Genomic DNA, 13,376 nt, shown 5'->3' on the forward strand with positions numbered 1-13,376 from the left:
TGAGATAATGGACGCTTGGCACCCTGTTTGCGTGACTCTAACACCTTCGCCAAAACCTGAATTTCTACGACTTAAAATAGCTTTCTCTGCAGAACCAGCTTCTATTCTGGTCGTTCGTTAACGAGAATTTTAGTTTATGCAGACTTTTACTTCGAAATAGTTGGCTGTGATTTGTGTTTGAAATCGCGCGAGATCATAATAGAGAGTTCTGAAAGTTTGTTCGGAAAGATTGGTCGTTTGTTTCTGTATAGAATATTATTTTGGTGGGTGGTAGATATTCAAGTTAAAAGTGAAAATTGCAATTCAGATCTACCTTCTATTCTTTTATTTCGAATCATTTATCAGCGTGAATTTGGGATTACGTAGACGGACTTTGAGTTAGTTCGCTGCTATTTAAGCTGATTTTCGTTTGGTAGTTCGAATCCTGTGTTTGGAATTACGAGAGATTAATCCTCGTTTGGTGAAAGCTGGATCTTCGTCGTCGCAAAAGTCGAACGTGTTATCGAGTTGTACGAAAAGCTTGGAACGGAAAAGGAAAATTTCAAGGAACACCGTGTTCTTATAGAACTAGAATTTTCTGGTTGTATTAGCGTGTCGAAATTAAAAATAAAATTTCACGTGCAGATCTCGATTCTATTCTGTTGTTTATTAAGGTACAAGTAAATTGTGGAACGAGGGAATAAAAGACGAAGGGAGGTTTTAAACAGAATATTGGTTCGAGGATGGTATCGGTGGCGGTAGTTTATCGAATTAAGAACGAAATTTGAAATTTAAATTTTGATTTTAGGTTGGATTTAAAATTTAAATTCCAACGGGGGTTGAATCTTAATTTCGGATTTGGGAATTTTGAAGTCAATTAAAATGACTTTATAAGATGAGACTAGACGATACTGTACGACGAAAAATCCAATTTCCCAATCAAATTAAAAAATAAACTAACGTTCAAAACCGTCAAAAATTGAACGCTCACACTCGTAACTATAACACATATGAAATTGCTGTTAAACGTGTGTATCTTCGAAGGTACGACGGTGGTCAGAAGTTAGAAAGGGTGTTTCTTGATGAACGGAGTAAACGATAAAGGGATGGAAACGGTTAAATATTAAACTACAACGTTTGAAGTGACCACGGGTTCGGTTATTACACGTGGCGGTTCTGCGGAATCGCTGTAATTTCAAACCGTATCGGGCAAATTATAATTCTCTCAAGTGCAGTTAAACGCAGCAACCTGAAATACCAACGGAGTCACTTTAAACTCGTACAGCTCGTTCCTAGGTATTACGGTTGCCGGGAGAATTGCGAATTTTCGACTGCAACGTGTTGCCAATTGAACCGTGAAAACAGTTTTTCGATTTTCTTCCAACTTCAGCGATATATACGTCGAGTAGTTTTGGAAAATCGACCAATAGTCGGCGATCGTTACGTCTTTTCTTTCTTCGGTCAGATTCAGTCAGATTCAGTCAGATTCGTTCTAAGCGACTGCTATCTAAAACTGCCATAAGTTCGTAATAACGAAATCGATATCGTAATTAACGTCGAACCGATCCTCTTTAAGCAACGTCTCCCAACTTAAAGAAAATTTTCAAAGAACGTTGCACAAAAATTTAAGCAACCTTTTATTCGACTAAATAGAAAGTTCTACCACCGGCAGAGAATATTCATCGATAGCGGACGATCCTGTATTTTGGACGGTTAATGAGGAGCTCGTTGGAACCGCGAACAGTTGCATATTACGGTGTCTCTAGAGTTAATCTCGTTGAAGAGAGCAGGACAAAAAGCAAGCCCATTATTCTCTTAATCTAGCCTTGCAAAGTATCTCGGGAAAGTTAGCCTGGTAGATACATAATCCGCGGCGTTCTGCGGAACATTTTCGCTACACCATAAATCACGAAGGTTCGCGTCGTTAGGGTGGTCCTTGTCGTGGCATAATGGCGATCTTGCAGCTGTAACGATGTCCTCGTGCCACTCACGACTCACCGTGCATACACCCCTTAATTGGACCTCTGTCTCATCTTTGCGCCTGTATCCCCTTTGCTCATCCTCCGCGTTTATCTTCTTTGTCAATTTTTAAATACGATTCATCGAGAATATCCTTGTAGAAAAAGACCTTTATTCTTTACAATATTTTGGTAATTCTTTTATATTAAATTCTCGCAAATTAAATTAAATTAAATTACGTGATAGCACGAGATAAACGTTTGTCCCGTTGGCATTGAGTCAATCGCTTTAATCATTCTTTCGCATAAATGTAGGAATGTTATATTGTAAATTAACAGAAAAGACAGTATGATAAACGCAATATCGTTACACTCTCACAAAATCGAATATAATATCGCGTTTCACGAATTCGCTTTTCATTATTTCCACGTCACAGCAACACGATGAACTTCCCTCGACCACGATTAATTCAACTCTGAAAGCAATTACCACGCTCATTTTTCCCTTAACAAACCTTGGTAACGCTCACAACACTCCTTGACAACACTAACATATCTTGACAACGTTTATAAACAATCAGCCACGTCTTTCCCTAACGTCACACCATCCCACATAAATAAATCTGCGTTTCTCGTTGACGTTCGTTTCGTTGCATTTCATTAGAAAAATGATCTCTATCGTTGCGTTTCCAGAAACTTCTACGGTTTAATTCAATCTGTTGCAACCACGAGATGCACGACCGCCGTTAGATAAAAATTGACGCCTGGGGTGTGATCCGTCGTACGGAATTTAAATATGTATGAAGCTGTGACAAAACCGAAGCAAGTTGGACAGCAAACGAATACAAACGCGCTTAGCTGTCGGGAAAGTAGATAGTTGGTGGTGAATCCAGCGACGCGTGTCATAAAATGTCGGTTTACGATGCCAACAACTGAAAAGCGTTCGGTTCGACGGTGCTACGGAAGGTCTCGCTACGAATCGTCCGTTAAACTTCACGTCTTCGTGCTTATTATTCCTTGCCGGGCTTATTATTCCTTGAACCAGTTCCCTTCCCCTTTTCTTGGATTTCCTATGCAGCTAGAGAAATGACCGAAGTGCGAAGTTACTTTCCACGCGATTTTTTCTTCAAATTCGTTCGAAGAAAGTAAGAATATTAATCGACGTTTTAATCGACGATATTGGTCGTTGTACGAATGCAACTTCGTGACCGGTTGATCATTTGCTCGATGATTTAAATTACCTAGGTAGTTACTAGGTTGAGATACGAATGATCACATCTTCTATGAAACTAAAAATCGTTTTAGTTTGAACGGGAGTACGTGTGCATAGAACTACTGTCAGCCACAAAACTCTTAAAATTAAGTCCATCTCTTGAATATATGAATTTTGTGCGCTACACTAGATTAGCCGCGTAGTAGTGATACACATATATGAGTATGAGTGTGTGGAAATATGTGCGTGCACAGCATCTCGTAAAGCAGATGAATGCAACTGTTCCGCGAGTAGTGTGGTATAGAAGACGGAGAGACAAAGAGAGCGCCGAGACGCGTGCAAATGTGTATCGACGAAGATCTTGTGAATCACATATTAAATAAATCTGAAACTATTTTGGTGTCAATTCTAAGTGTAATCTAAGCGTTCCTATACATTTATTTCGGCGATTAAGACTCGCAATTCTCGACGAAAAGATACAAACTCGACGAAAGTTAAGATACAAACTGTTAAAATGTAATACAATTTATTCGTTCTGACCCGAGTACTAAGACAAAAGAAAAGATTATAAAATACAACGTTACAAGTATGAATTACAGCTGTGTTATATCTACGTGAAATAAAAATGGTAGGATCGATATTGTATTGACATCTCCTCGTGTAAGCATAAATAATGTCTTTTTATCAACCTGACGTTGACAAAATTTAAAGTTTCGTAAAGATCCTGATGCGGATTTATCCCACAATTTTTGTGAGTCGAGTGTTCGAATTGGTCTGATTCATTTTCGAAATACATCGATGATAATTGTATCGGCGTGTAAATATAAATGTAGTATCGCGAGCGAGGGGCCTGGGAGTTGGCGGGTGAACCGCGTGGAACGTCGCGAGAGCCGAGGCGTTCGTTTCGATCGCGTAGTTTTGGAAAAAGGAGCATCTTGGCCACGAGCGGTTGCTAGGGGACGAGAAACGAATCAACAGTGATTGCGAGTTGCGTTGCTGAGAGAGTGTTGATTGCGTTTATGAAAGTCGAGTCGTTGATTAATTATTTAGTTGTGCCGTTTATTGTACGTTTGCTGCGATTAGTTCATGTTGAACAACTATCGTTTTTCTGTCTGATTAACACCTGTAACATCCGTTCATTGTAAATATATTCAATCACGATATTACATAAATAACACAGTGACAAACCGCGATTCCACTTTCTTTGATAAGTCGGATGTACAAAATTCGATAGGCGTTCGTAGGTTCTCGCGGCTGATCGTAGATATCGAGTCGAATCTCTGTCGTGAAACGATTCGAGGTCTCTTAAACAAAATGTTACCATCGAGAAATCTCCTCTAACTTTTTCATGGCACGTGCTGCGAAAGTGGCAGGTGTATTTGAAAAAAAGGAGGTGAAAGAGTACTACGAATCGACGTAACTCGAGCTGGCACGGGTTTAACCGTAGCTGCGTGTTTTCATAAAAACAGCTATTTACTTTGCCGCATTGGAATACACGTGGTTGTTCATGGAAAAGCAATACGACACCTTTTGGGCACGTACGTGCAATTTTCAACGAGCGGCACGGTCCGCGCGTGAAAGCGCACCCTTTGTCGGCTGGCTTTTCAAACAAATGCGCAAAGAGGGCCGTAAGGTTCGTTTCAAGTAGTTCACAGGCAACAGGAAAATCTACCTCCTTTTATTTTACCTTTTCCTGGATAACCATTCATAAAAGAGTCTCCTTTCTACGTGTCTTTCGTCGTACGCGATGTTCCTTAGAGGATCGTCTATATTTCAATACGCGTGGCGAATGGAAACTCTGTAAATTTAATTTACTCGATGGCTATAGTAGATAACGTGTGAAAAAAATGATCTCTGTAAAGACGAAACGTTGTAAAATTATTTGAGAACAGAATTGTTTCATCTCTTTTTTCAGATTAACTTTTTCGGCGGTTAATTTTGTTTAGTCTGTGCTTTGCGCCTTTCAATCTTTCATGAATGCATAAATATCTACAGTCTAATTGCGAACGATAGAAACATATTAATTTTACAATTTTAAACGTCTTTCTGTAATTTTAATCTGCAAGAATTATGCGCCTAGCTTTAGGAACGAAGCGTAAGAAGTTAAACGGATTATGGCTGAGAGATATCTTCTTAGAATAGACTGTTTTATCTTGATTACTGGTGTCAGCGACTAGAAGTTGCAATTAGAAGTTGCAAAAATACCATAAAACACAGTTCTCATCGTCCCCCTTTCGCAGAACAATTTCGCAGGTAGAAATAACGTTCGATTATTCTCTTGGCCCTTAGATTACTCAATTTTCTTAATAGCTGAGTTAGCATTAGTTAACCGTCGCGTGCAATTGCGCAACGATTTTGCCTTCTAATTTGAACCGATAAGATTTACCTGCGGACGAGTTTCCGCAGCGTTGCACTTCAAAAGGCGATTTGATTGACGTTCGCGACTACGTAATACGTAGTCGGATTAAGAAGTGACAAGTCAGATAAAGGTAACGTGCCCGCGTTCCTATCTCGCTGCTTTTATTTCGTCAAAGATTTTCCTATCTTTGATCAACGCGTTTTTTTTTCCTCCTTTATTTCTGCGTTAGTTTCCAACCGAACATGTACAGATACGTCGTTGCTGGTATATCTTTTCCCATACATGAATCTAGATAGCCTCCAAGCTATTTCGTTTTTATTCGATTTATGTTTGTTTCGGGAAAAGAATGATTCACGCAGTCGGATAACGTGATAAATTGACGGCTGGTTTTGCGAAATATCCTTCGTGCTTTTGCCAGAGATGATTCCGTTAACGAAGGGAAACCGCTGAAAATAATGTCTATAATATCTTAGAAATATCAATCGAATCGATATTAATCGTGTCACTGCGTAACGCCAGAGTATCTCGGCCAAATCCTTAAATATTAATTCATTTCCTGTGCAGAATTGAAAATAGATATCTTCCAGATCTCTCTGAAAATATCTTGAAATTCGGAACGCGAGAGATCTTAACGACGAAGATACTGTGCCTTCTTCCGAATTTTTCCATTCCACTGTCAATCGAACGAACGACTTTTAAAAAGATGTTTATGCGCAAGTACGCATATTAGTAACTGTCTCTCTATTTTATTTTTAAAGCTAAGGACTATTTTAACGATAGAAAAGTACGACTGAATAAGAAACGAACCAGAGCCAGGGCTTTGAAGGCACGCGGCAATGTAAAAGGATTGAAAAGGTCTTTTGTAAAAGAATAATCCGCATCACTTCGAAGGAAGTTAGCGTCGATCTACTCGCGTAATGTAACGTCGTTTCATGAATGATCGAGCATGTTTGAAAATAGCCAGCGACGAGATTCGGAATCAGATGCAAGCATCCGCAACGCGGTCACCAATACCTAGCAGATTGGCGTCCGGTCTTCCATGAACAAGGACTTTGAGGTATCTGCTATTGAAAGTCAAAGAGCGTGCAAGAACATTTCCCGTGATGTGCAACTTTGAACAGCCATAACTTCGAAAGGGAAGCGTTCGTAGATATACGTACATTCATGCGATATTTGTTTCATTCGGACAGCCCGGTGAAACATACTCGAGAAATTTGCTTCAATGTTCCAGACAAACTGCACACTGATTTAACGTAAACATCTGACGTACGTGCAATTTGAATATTAGACGTCGTTACGTTATTTCCAGATTTCGTCTCTTCTTCCGTCTTTACGTCCGATTTAATCAACTTCTTTCGTATATTTTATTTTATTTATATTCTGCCGGACAGATTTTTCGGTACATCTAACGCTAAAACTACCACGCCAGTCAAATTGGCTGGTTTTACAATTTTATTTTAAAATTCCTACTTCGTGTTATATTTTTGTTCCGTAATGACGTAATGACTTTCGCAACGATAACTCAAAGAATAATATAATGAATTTTATTTTGTTTTTTATGTATTCGAATTGAAAATAATTTTGTATCAAGGTTACTTATACCAATACGAGTCGAAATGACTGGTACTTGTCAAAGTGTAAAAGGTCCTGCGATCCGTTTATCGAACCCCGATTAACCAGTTTCCTCGTTTTCTACAACTTGCCACGTGTTTTTCAAATTTTTACCGCGTATCATTCGATACGACGATATCAGTTATCTGGAAAATTCCGGATCGATCGCTAGATCTCCAGATGCTAACGCTAGATATACCACACCAGTGAAAATGACTGGTTCTACAATTTTATAAACGTGTCAACCCTCGTTAAGGATCATGGTCCCAGATGGATTAACAATACCAAAAATGTACTACACAACGTGGAATTCCTTCTGTAAGAAAGTAATAAATCAATAAATATAAAAATATTCTATTATTACGTATTTTTTATAGTTCAGTCATCTTGACTGATCTTGCTAGATCTTTCGTGTTAACCTCTTAATCTACGATTTACGTTTGGTCCGATCATATACTACGGACTATGCCCGCAATATTTACGTTTGGCCCGATCATCGTACTACGGGCTATGCCCGTAGTTGCAGGTTAAGGGGTTAACTATCGGTAGGTTTAGTGTTAAGAGTGCTATTTCGTAGATATTTTCGACGTTCATATTTTTCCCGACGAGACTGTTGTTTAAATCTTCCTTCGTGTAACATGTGATCTTTCTTTCTTAAATCAGATATCCGATATACAAGATGGTTGGTAACTGGTGGTACAAGCGGAAAGAGGGCGATTCTACGCGAAAAAAGAAGTCGAAAATATAGAATAAAAATTTTTCGTTCGAGGCTTTGTTTTCGAGAAAATCGACTTTGAATTTTCGCTCGGTACGCATGCACTTTATCGCGTCTCGTTATAACGGATCTCACTGTAGATCGTTGTCTCGATGGATATTATGGCAGTTTAAGTTTGTTTTTGCCGTAACGGAAAATTAGGAATACATAATGAAATAATATGAAGTAATCATAAAGTTTATTATTACAGAAATTGCTGAAAATGTTGCCCATTCTGCCGAACACATACTTCTGCTCTTCTAATTAAATTTCTATGAACACTTTCTAACGTATTCGATTGTTTTAAAGTATGAAAGGCTACAATAATCTTTTCTTTCAATTGCTTGTAACTTGCGATTTCTTCAGAATAGACAATTGATTTAATATGGCTCCATAAATGAAAGTCAAGCGGAGTTAAGTCAGGAGAGCGTGGTGGCCAAGCTATTGTTCCACCACGACCAATCCAGCCTTGGTAATGTTGGTTTAAAAAATCCCTCACATGACGACTAAAATGTGGCGGTGCACCGTCTTGTTGAAAAATTAAACTTCCTCTAGTTCTCAGCGGTACATCTTCTAATAATTCCGGTAGTTTGTTTTGTAAGAAATCGAAATATGCTGCTGACGTTACATTCAATCGAGACAACGATCTACGGCGAGATCCGTTATAACGAGACGCGATAAAGTGCACGCGTACCGAGCGAAAATTCAAAGTCGATTTTCTCGAAAACAAAGCCTCGAACGAAAAATTGTTATTCTATATTTTCGACTTCTTTTTTCGCGTAGAATCACCCCCTTTCCGCTTGTACCACCAGTTACCAACCACCCTGTATAATATTCTCTTATTTGAAATCGATGTTTGCAATAACAGTTTATCGTAAATGCTTGAAAATGTTAAGTTTCAAACGTGCACGAATATTAGCTGTCGTATTTGCGACCCTCGGCATTTCCATCGTGTTTTCATTAGTACGTGACGTTAGACAAAACGACGTTCCTTATAACGATCGCTCGACATTACGAGCAAGTATCTCATGATTCGTTGGGTTTGTCGTCGTAAATCGAAAAGTCGATCATTGCGACGAACCGTACCTCGTTCAACGTCGTTTTATCGCCACTCTCAGGTTCCACCAGTCGACTCATTGGGTCTCTAGTAGGCCGTTCATTCTATTAAGGCGCAATTATGCGTTGCAAGGGGGACATTACTAACGTTCTTACTATGCGCTGATAGTCCCGCCGACTTAAGTCTGTGACACAGATGTCATGCGAACTGAGAGAAGTTGTTTCGTCGATGTATGAAGAACAGTTCGAGCAGTTATGGAAGATGCTGATCGAACGAGAGTATCGTAGTGGAGTGGAACTTCCCGAAGACAGGAATGGAAATTGTATTGTTTGTAGGTAGAACGATATCTATACGGAAATACATATTCTGTATCGATTATTCTGATATACAGCGTCGCTCAAAAATTAGTTTTTGAATTTCTACTTTATTTTGTCTGTTCAATTTGTACTCCTGAAAAATAAAGATATCCGTAGTGAACGATCATTTACGAAAAGATCGCTGAGAAATAATAACGCGAACATCTTGCATCGTTAGCTGACTAACAGATTCAAGTATCTTTAACGTGCCAATTTTCTTCAACCATCTGACGCGTTTATAACTTTGTTGGTTCATTTTTCGGAGCGTATTTGCTTACTTTATAAATAATAACTAAATATGTTATAATAAACATCAATAAGTAAGAATAATTCAAATGACATGTATCGCTTTTGGACTCGTTTCTAAATCAGAAACATCTGACAAATACGTTAGCTTTTACTGTCATAAATTCAAATAGAACTTCGTTTACACGGGCTTCCGGGGACATATAGTTTATATTCGATCGAATAGATAAATAAATCGGACAAATAAATTCAACGAACAGAGATCCATGTCGTCAAGCACTAGTTGAAATTTCGTTGAAATAAATGGAACTCGTACAAAATTCAAGTGTATTTGATTATACGCTACTCTTTCTTTCGTGTTTGATTAATCTATATACGCTGTAGTAAAGTAGAAAAGCTTGTTACGTATCGAAACGAAGACAGAAAATGAGCTTCGTAGTGAACGCAGGGGTGAAAGTAGTCACGCAACGACGGAACCGTTACATCCGTGCGTTTCCGGCGGAAACGTGTCAACTAGATCGCGTCCCAGTATTGTTCATGGCATTTTTACGGTGGCGGCGTTATTGGCGCAGTGGCGTTTTTCAAATCCGCAGGCACAAAGACGATAAATCGAACGACGAAGCGGTCGGTTCTCGCGTCTCGGGAATTCGCCTGGTGACGCCGCCTGTTCCATTGTACTCGGCGCGTATTTATCGGTTTCCATACACATCCCGTTTTCCAAAAGGGTTGTCTAAGATCGATTAACCAGATCGTTCGAGCCGCTCGTAAACAGTCGCTCGGAAAAGTATTCGTTCGAAGGCTTATTGAAATCTTCTTGAAAAAATATATCTTTCGTTATACGAAACGTTGGAATTTTATTAACGTCGTTACGAGTAAATTGCGGGTTTTTACGCAGATTTACATCTTTACGGACTCGATTAAAGAAACAGAATTTAAATACGGGCTTGCCTTGCCTAGCAAACGTTTTTTTTTTATTTTTATTTGATAGACAATTTACAATCAATTCCCATTGAGAACTATAAGTAAATTGTATTAAAAGTTAAAACGAGTATTGGGGTTAGGATTTTGTCATTAGGTGGTAATGCATGGATCCGCAATCACCTTAGTTGTCAACCCAATATATTATTTTTGAATATTTTATATATCTTTGTATATTGTACAAATTTTACGCTCCAATGCGTCTTGAAACTTCAAATAAACGAAGTTAGGAACTTGGCACAATTATTACGTGGTACGGATGACATAATAATCTGTGATAAGTATTCGAGTACTTTGGTGGACCGCTGCAGACGCGATCGAATACAGGAGACTCGCCTCTTAAACGAAATCTTCGCGAGTCATTGAAACATCGACGATAAAAATCACACGGAAATGATACGCGATATGTACGAGTTCGAACGATGAGTATGGAATCGAGCGTACGTGGATAGAGAAAACCGGGACACGATCTGTCGTTTCGCCGTTCGAACACGCCAGACGTGTTCGCTTATATCGCTAAGGAACACCGGAATTTATGCCTATCACGCACCTGGTATTTCGGTCAGATATTTTATAAATATAGCACGAGTCTGTCGTGGAAATATTTTTCTTATTGCTTTCACACAGCGTTTCTCGTCGATCGTTCTTGTTCCTTCGGGTTCTTCGTTCTTTGCTCTCGTGGAATTTATCGTTGTCATTAACCCTTTGCACTGCGAATTTTATTTCGATTTCGTTACCAGCAGCTCTCGACGCTTTTAAGCGTCTTATTTGAAATTTACTTTAACCAAAAGACAATTTAAATAAATAAAGGTGGAAACAAATTCACTTGAATACCAGTTTTATTCGCACTATTGTTGTATTTTATAACTTTTAAGCGCATGACGTATCTTGAAACAATTTCCACGATACAATCCTGCTTTTCTTTCGCACGTTTCACAAAAAAGCAGGGACTGAAAGAATGTCGAGTGGGACTCGACAAAGGAGCTTCTCAGATGAAAACTAACGTCGAGTCACACTCGACGTAGGAGTGCAAAGGGTTAAACCGCAGCTATTTAAACTTGCATGATTGAAATTCACATGCAAAAAGTCTCATCGTTTTCACGGCAAATGAGCAACATAATTTTGCATATTACATATATTGCATTCTTAGACCATCGAATTCCGCATGGATGTAGTTACCGCTAGGCTGCCAATTTTTATGCGTTTATGAAAAATTGAAAGACCAAAGACTGCGTAATACGCAATAACGCGCAAAAATATATAAGACATCCGATTTTCGTCGTAGTATTTGGTAGATAAAATAATTTTCTACCTAAGTTCCATTTTTTCCTCATCAAATTCCTAAAGATATGAATTCGTTGATTTACAACAAATATTCGCAAGCCAGATATTGCAATAGCGTTTTCTGCCATAATGCACTTTGCCGTTGTGTTCAGATCGAAACTTTCGCTGTGTTAGACGGTGGAGAGAATCGCGTGGGAATTATTGGTCACTATCGATCGAGGCTGCTCGTTATCGTACCAGTCATTTACTGGTTATGCTCGATTTAAGAGTTTCGATAAGTTGGACTTGATAGCTGCTATTGGGAAGGTCAGTGGTTACTTTTTGGGTTAACTGTGTCGGGTTAATGTTGCGAGACTTTCTTACGTGTGCATTACTGGCTGAAAGATTGGAATAATTTTCTTGCTCGTATCCTTACTAATTCGTCGATTAAGTTTGTTATTCGTTGAAAATGAATGCCACCTCGATAGATCTTTGTCTATATATCTTTTTAGGTTAATGGAATTTTGATCGCGATTTAGCTTTTCCTTTTAAATTATTCGATTCTATGGAACATTCTTGCAACGAGCGATTTCAAATTTTTCGTACTGTACACGAAAATTGTTATCGGTGGATGATTATGTTAATGAAACGAGAGAACATTAAATGGAACCAGATGTGTTCGTAGTTGATGCATTAATACGATTAAGATAATTATTATATATCGTTAATTATATTATTGCGTCATCTAGGAGAAAGCTTCGTTTCATTAAAATTTTCTACGCATTTCCGCGAATAGATACGAGAATAATAGATAACAAGCATAAATAATCACAGAGATCTGCTACGGAGGGCATTGTATAAAGATATTTAATTAAGAAAATTACGTTTTAAAATAGAGATTCTAATTCAACTTGAAAAGAATGCTTTTACAGAAACGTATGAAATGAACACTTTTAATCACGCTGTTTTTCTTTAGTACGTTTAAAAAATATTATGCGCGAATGAGAATTATAACGAACCACGAGAAAGCGTAGATGCGAAACAAATAGACTGCAAATTGCGTTGTAACGATAAATTAAATTTCAAGAACTGTCCCTTGCGGTAGTTCTTAGTGGAATCGAATTCGAGTTAAATTGACTTATCGGATCTCTCATGTAAACTAACAGTAACTATCACTAGTTAAGTGTTGTGAGACGATATTTCAGTATCTACGTATACAGGGTGGTTGGTAACTGGTGGTACAAGCGGAAAGGGGGTGATTCTACGCGAAAAAAGAAGTCGAAAATATAGAATACAAATTTTTCGTTCGAGGCTTTGTTTTCGAGAAAATCGACTTTGAATTTTCGTTCGGTACTTTATCGCGTCTCGTTATAACGGATCTCACTGTAGATCGTTGTCTCGATCGACGTTATTCTTTTAATTTTTTAAATTTTTAAATTTTTAAATTTTTATTCTATATTTTCGACTTCCTTTTTCGCGTAGAATCACCCCCTTTCCGCTTGTACCACCAGTTATCAACCACCCTGTATAAAACAAATTCAGTACGAGCGTATGTATATTTATACGTATTTACAAATTTTTCTTCTTAAAGTATCGACACAT

General features: G+C 38.3%; 1 protein-coding gene across 1 annotated transcript in view; it reads left to right on the forward strand.

Moving 5' to 3' along the window:
• The window catches only part of LOC117213970 (peroxidasin-like), a 343,899-nt gene that overhangs the window by 127,566 nt on the left and 202,957 nt on the right, over positions 1-13,376 (forward strand). The window lies entirely within an intron of this gene.

Source organism: Bombus bifarius, unplaced genomic scaffold, assembly GCF_011952205.1.
Source record: "Bombus bifarius isolate JDL3187 unplaced genomic scaffold, Bbif_JDL3187 scf7180000009145, whole genome shotgun sequence".
Taxonomy (NCBI): domain Eukaryota; kingdom Metazoa; phylum Arthropoda; class Insecta; order Hymenoptera; family Apidae; genus Bombus; species Bombus bifarius.